Source organism: Leucoraja erinacea, chromosome 5, assembly GCF_028641065.1.
Source record: "Leucoraja erinacea ecotype New England chromosome 5, Leri_hhj_1, whole genome shotgun sequence".
NCBI lineage: Eukaryota > Metazoa > Chordata > Chondrichthyes > Rajiformes > Rajidae > Leucoraja > Leucoraja erinaceus.
This window is the reverse complement of record NC_073381.1, coordinates 95,621,411-95,644,387: the sequence shown is the minus strand read 5'-3', so window position 1 is coordinate 95,644,387 and position 22,977 is coordinate 95,621,411. Positions and strand designations below refer to the sequence as shown.

The following is a 22,977-nucleotide window of genomic DNA, read 5'->3' as shown; positions in this document are numbered from 1 at the left end:
GGGGGCTGGCTGGGGGCTGGGCTGGGGAGCTGGAGCTGGGGGGGCTGGAGCTGGGGGCTGGAGCTGGGGCTGGAGCTGGCTGGAGCTGGGGGCTGGCTGGGGGGGGAGCTGGGGCTGGAGCTGGGGGCTGGAGCTGGGGGGAGCTGGAGGCTGGGCTGGGGGCTGGGGGCTGGGGCTGGGGGATGGAGCTGGAGCTGGGGGATGGAGCTGGGGGATGGAGCTGGGGGCTGGAGCTGGGGGCTGGAGCTGGGGGGGCTGGAGCTGGGCTGGGGCTGGAGCTGGGGGCTGGGGGGAGCTGGAGCTGGGGGCTGGAGCTGGGCTGGGCTGGAGCTGGAGCTGGCTGGAGCTGGAGCTGGAGCTGGGGGCTGGGGGGGGATGGAGCTGGGGGCTGGAGCTGGGGGGCTGGGGGGGGATGGGCTGGGGGGGGCTGGAGCTGGGGGCTGGGCTGGGGGATGGAGCTGGGGGCTGGAGCTGGGGGCTGGAGCTGGAGCTGGAGCTGGAGCTGGGAGCTGGGGGATGGAGCTGGGGCTGGAGCTGGGACCTGGGAGCTGCAAGCTGGGAATGCTGGTGAACAAGGGGGAGGTGAAGAGTTAACAGGATGGTGCAAGTTAGGTGGAGTCAGAATACATTTGGGAACCAGTCAACAAGAATGCGACTGTGATAACCAATCAGTGCAACATATGGCTTCAGTTAACAATCTATATTTTAGATTACCTGAGGCCTGAAGGTGGGTCGTGACCTGAAACGTCACCCATTCCTTCTCTCCAGAGATGCTGCCTGTCCCGCTGAGTTACTCCAGCTTTTTGTGCCTTTTTTCCCTATATTTTAGATTATGTTAGTTTAAAACGGGAAAGCAGGAACCTTCCGGCCCACTGAGTCCACGCCGACCAGCGATCACCCGTACTCCAGTTCTATCCCACACACTAGGAACAATTTACAATCCAATTAACCTACAAATCTGCACGTCTTTGGAGTGTGGGAGGAAACCGGAGCACCCGGAGAAAACCCACGTGGTCACGGGGAGAACGTACAAACTCCGTACAGACAGCGCCCGTAGTCCGGATCGAACCCGGGTCTCTGGTGCTGTGAGGCAGCAACTCTACTGTAGGGAGATAATTCTTTTTGTAGCAACGCTTTCAGCAATGGCAGCTCTGGTAACGCAGTAACTAGGGGATAACAGGATTTTTTTGACTTCCTGTCTTTCAACACAGCAGAAGAAGATGGCCTGTCTATGAAAAGATGTCACATGATGGCGCTGCTGAAAGTCAAGGCCTTTCCCACCTCCTTACAAACTCTGCTTTGATGCGGCAGTTGATCAGGCTATTAATATTTAGTCTATCGCCATGGCTTCTCTTTCTTTCATGCGTTTCAGTTTCGTTCAGAGATACAGCATGGAAACTGGCCCTTCAGACCACCGAGTCTATGCTCAACATCGATCACCCATTCACACTAGTTCTATGTTATCCCACATTTCCTTCCACTCCTGACACACTAGGGGCAATTTACAGAGGCCTTCTGCTTCTTCTTGTGTATGGCGTGCACAGCCGACTGGGCCTGTCCCACTTAGGCCATTTTTCAGCGGACTGCCATCGAGTGTCAAGTTGCCAGCAGTCTCCCGACAAACCAGCAACTGGAACGGCGACTGTCAGTGTAGAATGCACGCACGCACGCACGCATACGCACGCACACACACGCACGCACACTCGCACACGCAAGCACACGCACACATACACACAAACACGCATGCACATATACATACACACGCACACACACACGCACACACACACACATACACACACACGCACACACACGCACACACACACACACACACACACACACACACACACACACACATAAACACACACGCGCACATATACATACACACGCACACACACACAGCCACGCACACACACATACACACACACGCAGGTAAGCACGGGAAGACTCATGAAGATTTTTCAACATGTTGAAAAATGTCCACGAGAGCCCCGAGTACCGACGAGTGGCCATTACCGTAAATCTCCGAGTTTGAATCAGGGCAAACTCGGGAGAACTCTTGGAATGAACTCGTACCGTGGGACAGGGCCATAACGGACCAACAGGTTTATTAGCATATAGTAAAGTAACACTGCAAGTGGTCACCACTGTGACTACATCCTGACTAATGGACTAGTGGCTGAAAGCGTTAATAATATATGGTGACTGTAAACCCCGACTGGATTCTAGATCCGAGTGGTGTGTAACATATGTGTGTTAGCATTAGGTTGAGCAGAACTACCCCTCCAGAGGCCAATTACCTGTTGGTATAAGCCAGCAACTGCAGTGCCTTACTTCCACATAATAAAATACCATATTCTAAACCACAACTGGAGGTTTAGAAACTGCAAAGCTAATGTCATAGAAGTAGGACAGCACAGCGACTGGCCCTTCGGCCCGAGGGATCTGTGCCAACCCTAGTTAGTCTAACATTGGTAGTGGGGAAACTGCTAGAATCAGTTATTAAAGATGGGATAGCAGCTTATTTGGAAAGTGGTGAAATCATTGGACAAAGTCAGCATGGATTTATGAAAGGTAAATCATGTCTGACGAATCTTATAGAATTTTTTGAGGATGTAACTAGTAGCGTGGATAGGGGAGAACCAGTGGGTGTGGTGTATCTGGACTTCCTGAAGGCTTTCGTGTTTTAATATTTTTAATTATTTTATACAATTTTTTAACAAAACAAACAAAAAAAAAAAAAAAAAAAAAAAATGAAAAAGACAACAGGAAAAAAAAAGGAAGGAAAAAAAAAAAAAAAAAAAATAATAATAATAAAACAAAGCCGCCAGACATAACAGTATTGGTACAATCCACATGGTGCTACACAGTCATGCATTGCAAAAGCAGAAGTAAAGGTCACAGGACTACATCACTGCAGATAATATGAAATTATGAAATTATTGGACTTTGAGATGGTTGATAAATGGTCCCCAAACACTTAAAAAGTTGTTTGGTACCTTGGAGTTGTAGAAGCGTATCCTTTCCATCTGTATGATTATTATCATTTCATTGAGCCATTTTGCGAAACAAGCTGTTAGGATCATTTTCTTGGCTGCCACCATACCAAGCATCAGTGCTTGTTGATCTTCAGACGTGAAGTACAAAGCAGTCTCTGAGCATCCAAAAAGTGCCAGTTCTGGATCAGGGAGAATATCTTTTCCATAGACCCGAGAAAACCACTTAAATATTTTAGACCAGTATCTTTGTATATGAGGACAGAGCCAGAAAATATGTGTTAAAGAACCATCTGCACTTTTGCATCTGTCACATAATGGAGAAATAGCAGGGTAGATTCGATGTAATTTGGTCTTTGAGTAATGGAGTCTGTGGATGACTTTAAACTGAATCAGTTTATACCTGACATTGATCGAACAAGTTTGGATTCTGGTCAGACCTTCATTCCAAGTGTCGTCAGACACCTCGAAATTCAGCTCAGTAGACCAGGCTTCTTTCAGATGGGTAGTGGATACAGAGGTGGTAAATAGACTCACAAAGCGAGATATTAGATGTTTGGAGTCTGGAGGAAGCTGCAGGAGCTCATAGAGTGGGCAACTGTCAGGCATGGTTTGAAAATTTACAATTTGATCTTTAACGTAGTGTCTAATTTGGAGATAGCGAAAAAAATGAGAGTTGGAAAGGTTAAATTTTGATTTCAGCTGATTAAACGAAGCAAACTTTTTGTCTATATATAGATCTCTGAGGGTTGCAAGGCCCTTGTCCCTCCAGACAGCAAACACCCCATCCGTCTGTGATGGCAAAAAGGAGTGGTTGTGACATATGGGGGTGTAAATAGAGACATTTGACAATGTAGTGAAACTTCTTATCTGATTTAAAATTCGAATAGAATTTCTTAAAATAAAGTTCTCACCAACCAACTTATGTGGGGATTCTGTTTTGGAAAAAAGCAAAGTACAGAGGGGGGAATTTTTCACTGCTGTGTTTTCAATGTTTAGCCACAAAGGGGCATTATTATTATTCAAAGTTTCATCTGGGAATCCCCATTGCCAGTAAATCAGAGCTCTAGCATTGGCTGCCCAATAGTAGTGCCTAAATATAGGAAGGCCCATGCCTCCCTCATTTTTTGGCTTTTGAAGCTGCGCCTTTGATATACGGTGGGCTTTGTAGCCCCAAATGAATGGAAGGATAATGGAGTCCAGTTTTTTTTTAAATGATGAAGTAAGAAAAATTGGGGGATTTTGGAATAAATATATGAATCTAGGAAGAGACACCATCTTGATAGAGTTAATACGCCCCACTATGGACAAGGGTAAAATCCTCCATTTCTCTATGTTCAGTTTCAACTTTGTAATCATATCAGCGTAGTTGAGTTTGAATATAAGTTTGGGGTTTAGGGGTATTTTGAGTCCTAGATATGTAAAATGGTCATATACTATCTTAAATGGTAGAGCCTCAAGGAAATCTAAATCTATATTGTCTGATAAAGGCATAAACTCGCTCTTACTCCAGTTGACTGTGTATCCAGAAAGCTTGCCAAATAAATTAATAAAATCTAACAAGGGAAGAACAGAGGCTTCTGGATAGGAGAGATATAGTAATGTGTCATCGGCGTAAAGCCCCACACGACTTTCCATGTTCCCCACCTTTATACCCCTGATGTTTGGGTGACTCCTGATACCTATTGCGAGGGGCTCCAGAGCAATATCAAAGAGTAAGGGGGACAGAGGATCTCCCTGTCTGACCCCACTTTGTAAGTCAAAAGGTCCAGATTCATCATTATAATAATAATAATAATAATAATAATATTTATTTATATAGCACTTTTCAACAAAACCAGTATTTGAACCAAAGTGCTTTACAGAGATTGATTAAATTAATTGAACAGATCAATGCAATAAATCCATACAAATCAAAAAAAGAGAAAAAAGAGAATAAGAAAAAAGACACAGAAACAGTACACTATAGAAATCAACATGAAACGTCCCCCCACAGCAGAATTCACTGTGAGGGAAGGCACCAAAAATAACCAGTTCTCCCCCTCATAGTCCACCCGAGGTCGGGGCCTATATCTGGCCTCCTCAGCCAGCCCGGTATCTTCAGGCCCTCTTGCCGTGAAGCTGGATCATCGGCGTCGGTGAACGTCCATCAGCGGCCAGGACTGAAGCGGCCGCTTCCCGACGCGAAGACTGCAACGACCAAAGTTCACAGGCCGCGCAGGCCGAACCTCCGACTCTGGCGATCTCGGATCCCAGGCTCTGCGGTGCTGTCGGCGGTAACAGTGCCCTGGAGCTTACCGCAAGGCGACCCGGCAAGGCATCGCCCGCTCCTTGTAGATGTCCCAGCATCTACACCGCCGTCGAAGCTGCAGTCCCCGCAGGAAACGCCGCTCCAGCGCTGCTCCAGTTCGACTAGGCCGCACAGAGAGGACGAAGATGCGGTTCGGAGAAAAACCGCATCTCCGACCAGGTAGGACTGGGATTAAAAATAATTTCCCCCTTCCCCTCCCCCACCCACCACATAAAAGAAGACCTCCAACAGGACTAAAAATAAAAATAAATAAGGGTGAAAGGACGGACTGCAGGAGGAGCGGCCATACACAACGGCGCATCACCCCCGCAGTCCGCCATCTTGATTATTAGTGAGGATGGATGATGTCGGACAAAGGTGCACCATTTTGACCCACGCAGTAAAGGAATCCCCAAACCCAAATCTTTTAAGTGCCTCGAACATATAGGGCCACTCTATCTGATCAAACGCTTTTTCGGCATCTAAGAATAAGATGGCCGCTCTAGAATCCCACCTCTTGGTGGAGCTATATAGATTATTCAGGAGTTGACGCACATTACAAAACGAAAATCTACCTAGAAAAAACCTTGTTTGATCAGGGTGTATAATTGATGAAACATACTTCCAGAGGGCTTTCGACAAGGTCCCACATAAGAGATTAGTATACAAACTTAAAGCACACGGCATTGGGGGTTCAGTATTGATGTGGATAGAGAACTGGCTGGCAAACAGGAGGCAAAGAGTAGGAGTAAACGGGTCCTTTTCACAATGGCAGGCAGCGACTAGTGGGGTACCGCAAGGCTCAGTGCTAGGACCCCAGCTATTTACAATATATAGTAATGATCTGGATGAGGGAATTGAAGGCAATATCTCCAAGTTTGCGGATGACACTAAGCTGGGGGGCAGTGTTAGCTGTGAGGAGGATGCTAGGAGACTGCCAGGTGACTTGGATAGGCTGGGTGAGTGGGCAAATGTTTGGCAGATGCAGTATAATGTGGATAAATGTGAGGTTATCCATTTTGGTGGCAAAAACGGGAAAGCAGACTATTATCTGAATGGTGGCCGATTGGGAAAGGGGGAGATGCAGCGAGACCTGGGTGTCATGGTACAACAGTCATTGAAGGTAGGCATGCAGGTGCAGCAGGCAGTAAAGAAAGCGAATGGTATGTTAGCTTTCATTGCAAAAGGATTTGAGTATAGGAGCAGGGAGGTTCTACTGCAGTTGTACAGGGTCTTGGTGAGACCACACCTGGAGTATTGCGTACAGTTTTGGTCTCCAAATCTGAGGAAGGACATTATTGCCATAGAGCGAGTGCAGAGAATGTTCACCAGACTGATTCCTGGGATGTCAGGACTGTCTTATGAAGAAAGACTGGATAGACTTGGTTTATTTAGAATTTAGGAGATTGAGGGGTGATCTTATAGAAACTTACAAAATTCTTAAGGGGTTGGACAGGCTAGATGCAGGAAGATTGTTCCCGATGTTGGGGAAGTCCAGGACAAGGGGTCACAGCTTAAGGATAAGGGGGAACTCCTTTAAAACCGAGATGAGAAAAACTTTTTTCTCACAGAGAGTGGTGAATCTCTGGAACTCTCTGCCACAGAGGGTAGTTGAGGCCAGTTCATTGGCTATATTTAAGAGGGAGTTAGATGTGGCCCTTGTGGCTAAGGGGATCAGAGGGTATGGAGAGAAGGCAGGTACGGGATACTGAGTTGGATGATCAGCCATGATCATATTGAATGGCGGTGCAGGCTCGAAGGGCTGAATGGCCTACTCCTGCACCTAATTTCTATGTTTCTATGTTTCTATGCCTTTATAAACAAATCTCTGCACATGATCCATAGCCACTATATAAGGTTTTTTTGGTTCTGGATATCAACAGTTGGGAATGGGGAGTATTTTATTGTCATTGGTCACGAAACAGAACAATGGAATTCTAACTTGCACCAGCACAACACAAATGTGAGCCCAGCTTACATGTGTAAACATGTGATACGTGTGGACATAAGTAAACACAGATGTACAGTATAAACTTGTTAAACACCATCATAAATAAATCAAGGGTCAGTTAACCACATGATAGAAATCCCAGGGGGGAAATTAATTTGCCGACAGTCATAAAACACAAAATACACGAAACATGAAATAAAAGTGACGAGTGGAAAGGCTTGGGGGCTGTGCAAAGATTACGTGGGAGGGGGGTGGTGGGGAGGCAAGTCAGTCTCAGTCTACACTACGACAGAAGGGGGAGGGGTTGTACAGTTTGATAGCCACAGGGAAGAAGGATCTCCTGTGGCGTTCTGTGCTGCATCTTGGTGGAACCAGTCTGTTGCTGAAGGTGCTCCTCAGGTTGACCAGTGTGTCATGGAGGGGGTGAGCTGTATTGTCCAGGATGCTCCACAGTTTGAGGAGCATCCTCCCCTCCAAGACCAACCTCCCATGAATCCAACTCCGCCCCCAGGATGGAGCCAGCCTTCCTGATGAGTTTGTTGATCCTATTGGCGTCCGCAGCCTTCGCCCTGTTGCCCCAGCACACGGCAGTGAAGAAGATGGCACTGGCCACCACCGATTGGTAGAACATCTGCAGCATCTTACTGCAGATGTTGAAGGAGCGGAGCCTTCTCAAACAGTACAGCCGGCTCTGTCCCTTCTTGTACAGGGCCTCAGCGTTCCTGGACCAGTCCAGTTTACTGTCCAGGTACACTCCAAGGTATTTGTACTCCCTGGTAAACTGCACATCCACACCATTGATGGAGACAGGAGACAGGGATGTTCCTCTCCTCCCAACGTCCACCACTAACTCCTTAGTCTTGTCAATGTTGAGCTGCAGGTGATTCAGCCCACACCACTCAACAAAGTTGTTGACTACACCTCTGTATTCAGCTTCCCTCTCCTCACTGATGCAGCCCACAATTGCAGAGTCATCTGTAAACTTCTGCAGATGGCAGGAGACAGAGTTATATCTGAAATCCGAGGTGTAGATGGTGAACAGGAAGGGAGAGAGGACCAGTCCCCTGTTGGGCCCCTGTGTTGCTCACCACCATGTCCAACACACAGTTCTGTAGCCTGACATATTGTGGTCGTCCAGTCAGGTAGTTGGTGATCCAGGAACCAATGGATCATCCACCCACATCTTCATCAGTTTGCTCCCTAGCGGTGCAGGCCGGATGGTGGTAAAAGCACTGGAGGTCAAAACACATGACTCTCACAGTGTTTCCCGGCTCATCCAGGTGAGCACAGGAATGATGGAGCAGGTGGATGATGGTGTTCTCAACCCCCATCATTGTTTGGGAAGTGAACTGCAGGGGGTCCAGGTAGGGTTTAACCAGGGGTCGCAGGTGAGTGAGCACCAGCCTCTCCAGGGACTTCATGATGTGTGTAGTCAGCACCACCGGTCTGTAGTCACTGGAGGAGCTGGGGCACGTCCTCTTTGGTACAGGAACCAGGCAGGATGTCTTCCACATCACAGGAACCCTCTCCAGGCTCAGGTTGAAGAGATGCTGGAGTACTCCACACAACTGGCTGCCTTGTGTACACTCGAGCTGACACCATCGTGACCAGTGGCTTTACCTGGGTGGAGTCTGCTCAGCTCCTTCCTCACCCGCTCAGCCTTGATGGTCAGGAGCGACACTGAAAGGCCAGAGGAAGTGGACCAGGGGGATAGAGGGGGAGAGTCTGTCGGGGAGCAGGGGGGAGGGTGGGCATAGGCCCCACCATCAAATCTATTAAAAAACAGCTTTAGGTTGTTGGCCCAGTCCTGATTGAATGAATGAATGAATGAATGAATGAATGAATGAATGGATGAGTACGTTTATTGGCCAAATATTCACATTTTTTTCTTTTTTCCCTTTTTTGTTTTGTATGGATATATTGACATTTGATCTGTTCTATTAATTTAATCAAACTCTGTAAAGCACTTTGGTTCAAATACTGGTTTTGTTGAAAAGTGCTATATAAATAAAGATTATTATTATTATTATTATTACACAAGGAATTTGCCTTGATGCTCCGCCCGCAAGTGACACTATGACATACAGTGATTGCTTTCGCTCCCCAGGCCACAGGTCTTCTTGTATCCTGTAATGCTCTTCATACGTGTGTGTGTGTGTGTGTGTGTGTGTGTGTGTGTGTGTGTGTGTGTGTGTGTGTGTGTGTGTGTGTGTGTGTGTGTGTGTGTACATATGTACATATGTATATGCATATGTATATTATACTAAGTGGGACCCGTTGGGTCCCATGTTCACACGGGAGGGCTGGTCCCCCGACGCAATATTCTACCTCTCCACCAATTCCAATATTGGTGGCCAGTGGGGGGGCTTTCTGGAGTGCTGGTATGGGTTCTTGGGGTGGCAGCTCAGTCCCTCAAGCCTGATCTGCTGGCAGCTCACTCACGGCTGGTGGGCTGGCAGTTGACTCATGACTATTCCTTGAAATTCCTTTTCAAGCAGGGTGCAAGGCCACCAAATTCAAATCCATGGTCCTACCATTTCAAGTAGGGTGCAAGGCCACCGAATTCAAGTGCAGTTTCATACCACTTCAAGCTGGATCCAAGGCCGCCAAATTTAAGTGCAGTTTCATGCCACTTCAAGCAAGGTGCAAGGCCACCAAATTCAAATGCAGCTTCATACCATTTCATGCAGGGTGAAACCACCATAAAACCACACAAAACACCAAACTCACAGTTCAGTAGACATTCAGTGTGTTCAGTTGATTCACAGCTCAGACAGAGTCGTGACCTCTCCCTCCCCCATCATGCAGATACTGAGCCACACCCACACTTCCGGGTTTATAACCCCTCCCCCACCCACCGGAAAAGGTGTGGCTTTCATGGAGTGATTGACAGGAGAGAGATTCTCAACATTAAAACAAAAACTAATAACACTTTTATTTTTCATTGATGGGAAGAATTCTCTGCACCTGCTCAGCGGAGGGGGACTGAGTAAGATGGCCAAAAATCACAGCCGTAAGTGGTAGCGTTTTATCTAAAATCAATATACAGTGTAAATGGGAAGTAAGTGCATTTGCAGTATTGCCTTTTAACTTCAAGCCAAAGCACCCAAGCCACCATTTGCAGTAAGTAGTGCCTTTCAACTTCAAGTCAAAGCTCCCAAGCCACCATTTGCAGTAAGTAGTGCATTTCAACTTCAAGCCAAAGCACCCAAGCCACCATTTATAGTGTAGTGCCTTTCAACTTCAAACCAAAGCTCCCAAGCCACCATTTGCAGTAAGTAGTGCCTTTCAACTTCAAGTCAAAGCTCCCAAGCCACCATTTGCAGTAAGTAGTGCCTTTCAACTTCGTCAAAGCTCTCAAGCCACCATTTGCAGTAAGTAGTCCTGTCAACTTCAAGCCAAAGCACCCGCCACCATTTTCAGTAAGTAGTGCCTTTCAACTTCAAGCCACACCCAAGCCACTATTTGTAGTAAGTAGTGCCTTTCAACTTTGTCAAAGCTCTCAAGCCACCATTTGCAGGAAGTAGTGCCTTTCAACTTCAAGGCACACCCAAGCCGTGTTGTAATTGTTATATGGTAATGCCTTTTAACTTCAAGCCAAAGCACCCAAACAACCATTTGAAGGCATTGCCTTTTTACTTCAAACAAACCATATTGTGACTGTGCTGTCAGAAATCACAGCACAGTGCGCCAAATGCGGTCAAGATCAGAGTTTTAGTAATATAGATAGATAGATAGATATAAAGGGTAGCAATGCTGGTTTAAACCAAAGACAGACACAAAATGCTGGAGTAACTCAGTAGGACAGGCAGCATCTCTGATGAGGAATGGGTGAAGTTCGGGTCGATGTTTGGGTGTGTGTGTGTGCGAGTGTGTGTGTGTGTGGAGTGTGTGTGTTAGTGAGTGTGTGTGTTAGTATGTGTGTGTGTGTGTGTATGTGTGTGTGTGTGTGCGTGTGTGTGTGGAGTGTGTATGGTGCGTGGAATGTGTCTGTGGAGTGTGTAATGGACTAAAGGCCGATAAATCCCCAGGGCCAGATAGGCTGCATCCCAGAGTACTTAAGCAAGTAGCCCCAGAAATAGTGGATGCATTAGTAATAATTTTTCAAAACTCTTTAGATTCTGGAGTAGTTCCTGAGGATTGGAGGGTAGCTAATGTAATCCCACTTTTTAAAAAGGGAGGGAGTGAGAAAACGGGGAATTACAGAACAGTTAGTCTAACATCGGTAGTGGGGAAACTGCTAGAGTCAGTTATTAAAGATAATAACTAGGGCATTCAACAAGTTCCCACATAAGAGATTAGTATATAAACTTAAAGCACACGGTATTGATGTGGATAGAGAACTGGCTGGCAGACAGGAAGCAAAGAGTAGGAGTAAACAGGTCCTTTTCAGAATGGCAGGTAGTGACTAGTGGGGTACCGCAAGGCTCAGTGCTGGGACCCCAACTATTTACAATATATATTAATGATTTGGACGAGGGAATTAAATGTAACATCTCCAAGTTTGCAGATGACACAAAGCTGGGGGGCAGTGTTAGCTGTGAGGATGCTAGGAGGCTGCAAGGTGACTTGGATAGGCTGGGTGAGTGGGCAAATGCATGGCAGATGCAGTATAATGTGGATAAATATGAGGTTAACCACTTTGGTGGCTAAAACAGGAAAGTAGACTATTATATTTGGAGGGTCAGGGCTGTGAATATATAAATCGAGCGTGGGGCTTTCTTTTACAGAGGCCCGGGAACCGTTGGAGCGAGTGGAGGAGGGTCAGAGCTTTTACCGAAATCTGTAACGTTCCACACTCCATAGGGAGGGTTCTGGTGGAAGCCGCTGATTGGTGGAAGCAGACTAGAGGAAGCAGCTGATTGGGTGCAAGCTCAGGTTAGCATTTCTGCTTTCTGGTTAAAGGTGCAGTGCATCAGTAAAGGTACAGTGGGCTAAGGGTACAGTGGGCTAAAGGTACAGTGCATTAGTAAAGGTACAGTGGGCTAAGGGTACAGTGGGCTAAAGGTACAGTGCTTTTTGTTTATATAATAAAGGTGCAGTTTAAAGGGCAAGAGGGAGCAGCTGTTGTGAGTCAGATACCTGCTGATTTCTCCCAGCAGTTTCTATTGTATTATACTGGTATCAGATCCAGGGTAAGGCGGGAGAATGACAGTCAGAGCAGTATACTGTTCTGGATGTCAGATGTGGGAGGTCATGGTGTCGGATGGCCCTCCAGACGTCCACATCTGCACCAGGTGCAGCGAGATGGGGCTCCTAAGGGACCGTATTAGGATCCTGGAGCAGCAGCTCGATGACCTCTGTCTGATCAGGGAGAGTGAGGAGGTCATAGAGGGGAGTTATAGGGAGGTGGTCACTCCAAAACCACGGGAGAGAGACATGTGGGTCACGTTAAGGAAGGGCAAGGGGCAGAGGCAGGGACGAGTGAGTACTCCAATGTCAGTACACCTCGCAAATAAGTACTCCTGTTTGAGTACGGATGGGGGTGACAGCCTACCCGGGGGTAGTGACAGCGGACGGGCCTCCAGCACAGAGACCGGCCCTGTTGCTCCAAAAGGTAGGGACAAAAAGAAGAGGGCAATAGTAATTGGGGACTCTATTGTTAGGGGGTCGGATAGGCGATTCTGTGGACGCAGTCGGGAGACCAGGATGGTGGTCTGCCTCCCTGGTGCCAAGGTCTCGGATGTGTCTCAACGCGTCCAAGATATCCTTAAATCAGAGGGAGAGGAGCCTGAGGTCGTGGTACATATAGGTACCAATGATATAGGTAAAAAAAGGGAAGAGGTCCTGAAGGGAGGATTTAGGGAGTTGGGAGGAGAGTTAAGGAAAAGGACCAAAAAGGTAACAATCTCAGGATTACTGCCTGTGCCACGCGACAGTGAGAGTAGGAATGGAGCGAGGTGGAGGATAAATGCGTGGCTGAAAGACTGGTGCAGAGGGCAGGGATTCAAGTTCCTGGATCATTGGGACCTCTTTTGGGGAAGGTGGGACCTGTACAGAAAGGACGGGTTGCACTTGAACCCGAGGGGGACCAATATCCTGGCAGGGAAAGTTGCAAAGGCTACTGGGGAGACTTTAAACTAGAATGGTTGGGGCGAGGGACTCAAATAGAGAAAGCTAGTAGACAGAATGGGAGGCAGGAAGCAGAAAAGGGAAGCACTCGGGCACAAGAGGAGAAAGAAAAAAAAGGAAATAAACAGAGAATAAGAGGCGGGGGGGGGTTTTTTAAATGTGGATATTTTAATGCTAGGAGCATTGTAAGAAAAGTGGATGAGCTTAGAGTCTGGATAGGCACCTGGAAGTATGATGTTGTGGCGATCAGTGAAACATGGTTGCAGGAGGGCTGTGATTGGAAACTAAATATTCCAGGATTTCGTTGCTTCAGGTGTGATAGAATTGGAGGGGCAAGAGGTGGAGGTGTTGCATTACTAGTCAGGGAAGATATTACAGCAGTGCTTTGGCAGGATAGATTAGAGGGCTCATCTAGGGAGGCTATTTGGGTGGAACTGAGAAGTGGGAAAGGTATAGCAACACTTATAGGAGTGTATTATAGACCGCCAAATGGGGATCGAGAATTGGAAGAACAAATATGTAAGGAGATAGCAGATATTAGTAGTAAGCACAAGGTAGTGATTGTGGGAGATTTCAATTTTCCACAAATAGACTGGGAAACACATTCTGTAAATGGGCTGGATGGGTTGGAGTTTCTAAAATGTGTGCAGGATAGTTTTTTGCAGCAATACATAGAGGTACCTACTAGAGGAGGGGCAGTGTTGGACCTCCTGTTAGGAAATGAGACGGGACAGGTGGCAAAGGTATGCGTTGGGGAGCACTTCGGGTCCAGTGATCACAATACCATTAGTTTCAATATAATTATGGAGGGGGTCAGAACTGGACCTAGGGTTGAGATTTTTGATTGGAGAAAGGCTAACTTTGATGAGATGCGAAATAATTTAAAAGGAGTGAACTGGGACATTTTGTTTTATGGGAAGGATGTCGAAGAGAAATGGAGGACCTTTAAAGGGGAAATTTTGAGAGTACAGAATCTTTATGTTCCTGTTCGGTTGAAAGGAAACAGTAAAAATTGGAAAGAGCCCTGGTTTTCAAGGGATATTGGACATCTTGTTCGGAAAAAGAGGGAGATCTACAATAATTATAGGCAGCATGAAGTAAATGAGGTGCTTGAGGAGTATAAGGAATGTAAAAAGAATCTTAAGAAAGAAATTAGAAAAGCTAAAAGAAGATATGAGGTTGCTTTGGCAAGTAAGGTGAAAGTAAATCCAAAGGGTTTCTACAGCTATATTAATAGCAAAAGGATAACGAGGGATAAAATTGGTCCATTGGAGAGACAGAGTGGACAGCTATCTGCAGAGCCAAAAGAGATGGGGGAGATATTGAACAATTTCTTTTCTTCGGTATTCACCAAGGAGAAGGATATTGAATTATGTGAGGTAAGGGAAACAAGTAGGGTAGCTATGGATACTATGAGGTTCAAAGTAAAGAAGTACTGACACTTTTGAAACATATAAAAGTGGATAAGTCTCCAGGTCCTGACAGGATATTCCCTAGGACATTGAGGGAAGTTAGTGTAGAAATAGCCGGGGCTATGACAGAAATATTTCAAATGTCATTAGAAACGGGAATAGTCCCCGAGGATTGGCGTACTGCGCATGTTGTTCCATTGTTTAAAAAGGGTTCTAAGAGTAAACCTAGCAATTATAGGCCTGTTAGTTTGACTTCAGTGGTGGGCAAATTAATGGAAAAGATACTTAGAGATAATATATATAAGCATTTGGATAAACAGGGTTTGATTAGGAACAGTCAGCATGGATTTGTGCCTGGAAGGTCATGTTTGACTAATCTTCTTGAATTTTTTGAAGAGGTTACTAGGGAAATTGATGAGGATAAAGCAGTGGATGTTGTCTATATGGACTTTAGTAAGGCCTTTGACAAGGTTCCTCATGGAAGGTTGGTTAAGAAGGTTCAACTGTTGGGTATAAATGCAGGAGTAGCAAGATGGATTCAACAGTGGCTGAATGGGAGACGCCAGAGGGTAATGGTGGATGGTTGTTTGTCGGGATGGAGGCAGGTAACTAGTGGGGTGCCTCAGGGATCGGTGTTGGGTCCTTTGTTGTTTGTCATGTACATCAATGATCTGGATGAAGGTGTGGTAAATTGGATTAGTAAGTATGCAGATGATACCAAGATAGGGGGTGTTGTGGATAATGAAGAGGATTTCCAAAGCCTACAGAGTGATTTAGGCCATTTGGAAGAATGGGCTGAAAGATGGCAGATGGAGTTTAATGCTGATAAATGTGAGGTGTTACACTTTGGCAGGACAAATCAAAATAGGACGTACATGGTAAATGGTAGGGAATTGAAGAATACAGTTGAACAGAGGGATCTGGGAATAACCGTGCATAGTTCCTTGAAGGTGGAATCTCATATAGATAGGGTGGTAAAGAAAGCTTTTGGTATGCTAGCCTTTATAAATCAGAGCATTGAGTATAGAAGCTGGGATGTAATGTTAAAATTGTACAAGGCATTGGTGAGACCAAATCTGGAGTATGGTGTACAATTTTGGTCGCCCAATTATAGGAAGGATGTCAACAAAATAGAGAGAGTACAGAGGAGATTTCCTAGAATGTTGCCTGGGTTTCAACAACTAAGTTACAGAGAAAGGTTGAATAAGTTAGGTCTTTATTCTCTGGAGTGCAGAAGGTTAAGGGGGGACTTGATAGAGGTCTTTACAATGATGAGAGGGATAGGCAGAGTTGATGTTGATCAGCTTTTCCCTTTGAGAATAGGGAAGATTCAAACAAGAGGAATTAAGGGACAGAAGTTTAGGGGTAACATGAGGGGGAACTTCTTTACTCAGAGAGTGGTAACGGTGTGGAATGAGCTTCCAGTGGAAGTGGTGGAGGCAGGTTCGTTGGTATCATTTAAAAATAAATTGGATAGGCATATGGATGAGAAGGGAATGGAGGGTTATGGTATGAGTGCAGGCAGGTGGGACTAAGGGAAAAAAGTTGTTCGGCACGTACTTGTAGGGCCGAGATGGCCTGTTTCCGTGCTGTAATTGTTATATGCTATATGGTTATATGGTTAAAACAAAAGTTTCAAAAGGGGAGATGCAACGAGACCTGGGTGTCATGGTACACCAGTCATTGAAAGTAGGCATGCAGGTGCAGCAGGCAGTGAAGAAAGCGAATGGTATGGTAGCATTCATAGCAAAAGAATTTGAGTATAGGTGCAGTGAAGTTCTACTGCAGTTGAACAGGGTCTTGGTGAGACCACACCTGGAGTATTGTGTACAGTTTTGGTTAATCTGTGGAATTCTCTGCCACATAAGGTAGTTGAGGCCAGTTCATTGTCTATATTTAAGAGGGAGTTAGATGTGGCCCTTGTGGCTAAAGGGATCAGGGGGTATGGAGAGAAGGCAGGTACGGGATACTGAGTTGGATGATCAGCTATGATCATATTGAATGGCGGTGCAGGCTCGAAGGGCCGAATGGCCTACTCCTGCACCTATTGTCTATGTTTCTATGTGTATGGTGTGTGGAGTGTGTGTGTGTGTGTGTGGTCTGAAGTTTATTTAGAGGTTGTAGTGTTTAATAGCCTGATGGCTGTAGGGAAGAAGCTGTTCCCGAATCTGGACGTTATAGTATTCAGGCTCCTGTACCATCTTCTGGTGTGGGTCTCTGATGATGCTGGCTGCCTTTTTGAGGCAGTGACTCCTGTAGATCCCTTCGATGGTGGGGAGGTCAGTGCCTATGATGGACTGGGCAGTGTTCACCAGTGTTCAAGTTTAATATAGGATCAGTGTAAAACCGATAGTTGACACGTTGAGGTTGAAGTTGGCAACTTGCTGGTGGGGGAACTGTCAGCAACCTTTAATATTCAGGTTGTTTCAGTAGACCCGCTACAATGCATCTTGACCTTTGCCTATACCAGACATATCCGTGTTCCAGCTGTTGTCTACATTTTTAATAAGGTCGCTTCCTCTTTCACTTCTCCCTTCCAGCCCATGTTCACTAATTCTCAACCACGTTCACTCCAATTCTTAAACTAACCCTCTCTGGATGGGGCAATGGGACCCACATGCCAACGTGGATAAGCTGGTTTTCTCCCAGTTGCCAACCGTTTCATCTCCCTTTCCCATTGCCAGACTGACCTCCCTGTCCTGGGCCTCCTCCCCACACTAATTGGAGGGACAGCATCTCATATTTCACCTGGGTAGCTTACAACCCAGCGGCATGAACAAGGTTCTGCCAGCTCCCTTTTCAATATTTCCCCTCTCCTCTTAAACCTCTGCCCTCTAGTTATAGTCACCCCTACCCTGGGGCAAAGACTGTGGCTGTTTACCTTGTCTATGCCATTTAAACCGAGGGTGGATGTGTAAAATACCCCACAGCATCATGTTGTGGAATTGTTTGTGGATCAATGTGAGAAACATCTTGGTAACAGAAGTAGAACAAAGGTCAGTGTGTGTAGGATGGAACTGCAGATGCTGGTTTACAACGAAGATAGACACAATATGCTGGAGGAACTCAGCGGGACAGGCAGCATCTCTGGAGAGAAGGAATGGGCGACGTTTCGGGTCGAGACCCTTCTTCAGACTGACAGTCAGGGGAGAGGGAGGCACAGAGATATGGAAGGGTAAGGTGTGAAAACGAGGGATGAAAGGGAACGGAGGTGAAGGAATATGTAGGATAGATCATTGTTAGCTCGGGGAAGTTGACAGCGAAGTAAACAGAGATAAAATGTAATCGGGGACATTCAGACTGGTTGGAGAACTGAGAAGGGGGAGGGATGGGGAGAGAGAGAAAGCAAGGGTTACTTGAAGTTAGAGAAGTCTAATGTTCATACCGCTGGGGTGTAAACTGGTGAAGAGAAATATGCTGCATTTTTAATTCTCCGCAGCGTGAAAGTTGATTGATGGAAAGATACGACATGGAAACAGGCCCTTCAGCCCATCGAGTCCACCCCGACCATCAATCACCCGCTCACACTGGTTCTCATCCACACCCTACACACTAGGGGGAATTTACAGAGAGCTATTATAACATACAGAGCCGCACATATTTGGGATGTGGGAGGATGCTGGAGTACCCACATGGTCACAGGGACAATGTACAAACTCTGTACAGACAGTACCCGAAGTCAGGGTCGATCCAGGGACTCTGGCGCTGTGAGGCAGCAACTCTACTGCTGCGCCATCGTGACACCCTCAAATGTTGCTGCATTTCCCCAAAATGGACCAATTAACTGTGAATGAGCTTATATCTCTTTCATATCATAATATTATTGTGTCTTGTAACCAGCTGCAATGGATTCAATTGCTCAGTCATAGTGAATGTCGAATGTACACACGTTCTGTTCTAGGATGCAGGTTGATATCAAAGATTAACACAAAGTACTGGAGTAACACAGCGGGTCAGGCAGCATCTCTGGAGAATATAACACATGTTGGTTCTGGTGCACCCACAGCACCCTCTGCTGTTTGCAGTAGCTATGACAATCCAACAAGCGACCATCAGTCTGAAGGCACCCAACCCGAAACATCACCTGGCCATTCCCTCCACAGGTGCTGCCTGACCTGTTGAGTTACTCCACGCCAGTGTTTTGCTCGTGATTCCAGCTTCCGGAAATACTAAAGGACCGAGTATTCCAGAAACACGAGGGGACTGAGGATCTAGTGGGAGGGAGGAATCCACATTTGTCAGGAAATGGTGTTAGGTGAACTGTTGGGACTGAAGGCAGATAAATTCCCAGGGCCTGATGGTCTGCATCCCAGAGTACCCAAGGTGGTGGCCCTAGAAATTGTGGATGCATTGGTGATCATTTCCAATGTTCCATAGACTCCAGATCAGTTCCTGTGGACTGGAGGGTAGCCAATGTAACCCCACTTTTATAGAAAGGAGTGAGAGAGAAAACAGGGAATTATAGACCAGTTAGCCTTACATCGGTAGTGGGGAATATACTCGAGTCGATTAATAAAGAGTTATAGCAGCGCATTTGGAAAGCAGTGACAGGATCATAAAAGGATTTGAGTATAGGAGCAGGGAGGTTCTACTGCAGTTGTACAGGGTCTTGGTGAGACCACACCTGGAGTATTGCGTACAGTTTTGGTCTCCAAATCTGAGGAAGGACATTATTGCCATAGAGGGAGTGCAGAGAAGGTTCACCAGACTGATTCCTGGGATGTCAGGACTCTTATGAAGAAAGACTGGATAGACTTGGTTTATACTCTCTAGAATTTAGGAGATTGAGAGGGGATCTTATAGAAACTTACAAAATTCTTAAGGGGTGGACAGGCTAGATGCAGGAAGATTGTTCCCGATGTTAGGGAAGTCCAGGACAAGGGGTCACAGCTTAAGGATAAGGGGGAAATCCTTTAAAACCGAGATGAGAAGAATTTTTTTCACACAGAGAGTGGTGAATCTCTGGAACTCTCTGCCACAGAGGGTAGTCGAGGCCAGTTCATTGGCTATATTTAAGAGGGTGTTAGATGTGGCCCTTGTGGCTAAGGGGATCAGGGGGTATGGAGAGAAGGCAGGTACGGGATACTGAGTTGGATGATCAGCCATGATCATATTGAATGACGGTGCAGGCTCGAAGGGCCGAATGGCCTACTCCTGCACCTAATTTCTATGTTTCTATGTTTCTATGATCAGTCAAAGTCAGCATGGATTTATGAAGGGGAAATCATGCTTGACTAATTTTCTGGACTTTGTTGAGGATGTAACAAATAGAATGGCACAGTGAGAGCCAGTGGATGTGGTGTATCTGGACATTCAAAACGCCTTTGATCAGGTCCCACACAAGAGATTAGTGTGCAAAATTAGAGCACATGCTATTGGGGGTAGGGTATTGACATGGATAGAGAACTGGTTGGCAGACAGGAAGCAAAGAGCAGGAATTAACAAGAAAATCCCCAGGGCCTGTGGCGGTAGGTGAACTGCAGTGGGTCAAGGCCACTGGGTAGGCAGGATTTAACTCCTTCCTTGAGTACTCTGGGATGCAGACCATCAGGCCCGGTGGATTTTTCCCGAGATCTTCGGTTTTCTCCCACACTCCAAAGACATACATGGTTGTAGGTTAATTGGCTTGGTATAAGTGTAAATAGTCCCTAGTGTGTGAAGGATAGCGTTAATGTGCGGGGATCGTTGATCAGTGCGGACTCGGTGGGCCAAAGGGCCTGTTTCTGCGCGGTATCTCTAACCTAAACAAAAGTATTAATGATCTGACCTGTTGGAAAAGTGATTGGAAATCCATCTGATATAGGCGCAAAGTGCTGGAGTAATTCAGCGGGTCAGGCAGCATCTCTGGAGAAAATAGATAGGTGATGTTTCGGGTCGGGACCCTTCGTCAGATGGAAAGGGCCAGTAACAGATGATGGCAGGGTGGTGCACTGGTAGGCCCATTGCTGGCTGGGGAAGGTGTGATCAGCTGGGGCGCGTCGTTTGGAAGTATGGAGCAGGTTAGATGACGGGTGCAGGAAGGGGAATTGGGTGGAGGGGAGTATTAGCAGAAGTCACATCAAATGAGAGAGTTCAATGATCATACGGTAGCGCTGCAAGCTACACAAACAAAATAGGAGTCATTCTTGGTCTTACTGGTATTGGAGGGTTGTGGTCTTTGCACCAGGTGACGAGGTTCTCAATCTCCTTCCTGTCCCCCGTGTCTGATACCTGGCCCACTACGCACGTGTTGTCTGCAAATGTGTAATTGTGTTGGATTTGTACACGGCTGCACAGTCGTGGGTGTACAAGGAGCAAAGAAGGGGCTGAGAACACATCCTTGTGGAGCACCACTGATGAGGATTATCGTAGTGGATGATTTGTCCCCTATCCTCACTGGTTGGGGTCTGTTGGTCAGGAAGTCGAGGAGGATCCAGTTGCAGAGATGAGTTCTGACTCTAATCCCCACGTGTTTGGTGATGAGCTTGGATGGGATAATGGTGTAAAAGGCAGAGCCGTAATCTATGGACAGGAGTGTGATGTACGTCTCTCTTATGCAGGTGTTCTAGGGATGAGTGTAGGACTAGGATGATGGCATCAAACATGGACCTGTTGCGGCTGTAGGTGAACTGCAGTGTGTCAAAGCCACTGGGTAGACTGGATTTAATGCGTTCCATAATCAGCCACTCAAAACATTTCATGATGGTGGATGTCAAGGCCACTGGACGGTAGTGGTTTAGACATGAGGCCTTGCTGTTCTTCAGCACTGGGATGATGATGGTGTTCTTGAAGCTGGTGGGTACCTCAGGACAGAGTAGGGAGAGTTTAAAGATGTCTGTGAAAACACTCCCGCTTAGCTGGTCCACGCAGCTACGAAGGACACGGCCAGGAACTCCGTCTGGGCCAGTTGCTTTTCGTGGGTTTAGCCTCAGGAAGGCCGGTATAACCTCTGCACCAGTCACCCTATGGAGAGTAACGGTGAAGTGTGAAGTGTCACAGCCCTGTTGGCCTTCTGCTCAAAGCGAACATGGAAAGCATTCAGTTCATCAGGCAGGGTCGCACTATCACCAGTGATTTAGTTTAGTTTAGTTTAGTTCAGTTTAGAGATACAGCGTGGAAACAGGCCCTTCGGCCCACCGGGTCTGTGCTGACCAGCGATCCCCGCACATTAACACTGTCCTTACACCCACTAGGGACAATTTTTACATTTACTAAGCTTATTAACCTACAAACCTGTACGTCTTTGGGAGTGTGGGAGGAAACCGAAGATCTCGGAGAAAATCCACACAGATCACGGGGAGAACCTGCAAACTCCGTACAGACAGCACCCATAGTCAGGATCGAACCTAGTTCTCCGGCGTTGCATTCGCTGTAAGGCAGCAACTCTACCGCTGTGCCACCATGACCGCCCTGTGATGTTGCCTGACCTTGCATTACAGCCAGTTATTTTATTCAGACCATGCCGCATTCTCTGTGTGTCCGAATGAATATACTGGGACTCAAGTTCGTCCCGGTATTGTCTCTTGGCATCCGTGATGGCTTTGTGGAGTTCACAGCGAGCCTTCTTGTACTGCTCGGGATTGTTTGACTTGTGTGCAGCGGATCTGGCCTTAACCTCAAGGTTTATCCATGGTTAGGGTTGACTCGGATTGTCTTCATCGATACTCAGTCACCCACACACTTGCTGATGAAGTCAGTCACGGCAGTGGAGTACTCATTCAGGTTAGCTGTGAAATCCCTGAAGGTGGACCAGTCCACTGACTCTGAGCTGTTGCGTAGGATGTCATCCGTGACCATTGAGCAACATTTCACAGCTCTTGGTACCAAGCTGCTTTAGTTTTTGTTGTCGGCAGGAGCAGAAGCAGAAGCACAGCGAGGTGATCAGATTTCCTGAATTGGGGTCGAGGGACAGAGCGGTCGGTTTGTTTTGGATGTGTAAACGGATTAATATAAAGTGAGGTTTGATCACACAGCTCCATGGACAGCAGTGAGGTGTACTGGGTAATTTAAAGTCATTTAAGATATATGCCATTTATTGTCACTATACATGTACAGTGAAATTAAAAGCTGCTCGTACTCAGTGCATACATATAATTTAGTACAAAAAAACAAGAAACAGAAAAACAAAAACAGAAGGGAGAGGGGGCGGGGGGATAGGTGCACAATTCTGCGGCGCTATATACAAATATACATATATACAGATGGAAGTCCGGGTGTTGGGCTGTGAAGTCAGTGCATGTGTGAATTTGAATTAAGAGTAGTTATAATTTTTGGAAAGCA

At 46.6% G+C, this 22,977-nt stretch overlaps 1 pseudogene; it reads right to left on the bottom strand.

The window, feature by feature from the left end:
* The window catches only part of LOC129697690 (basic proline-rich protein-like), a 28,174-nt pseudogene extending 5,680 nt beyond the window's left edge, over positions 1-22,494 (bottom strand).
* Positions 22,495-22,977: the final 483 nt, after the last annotated feature.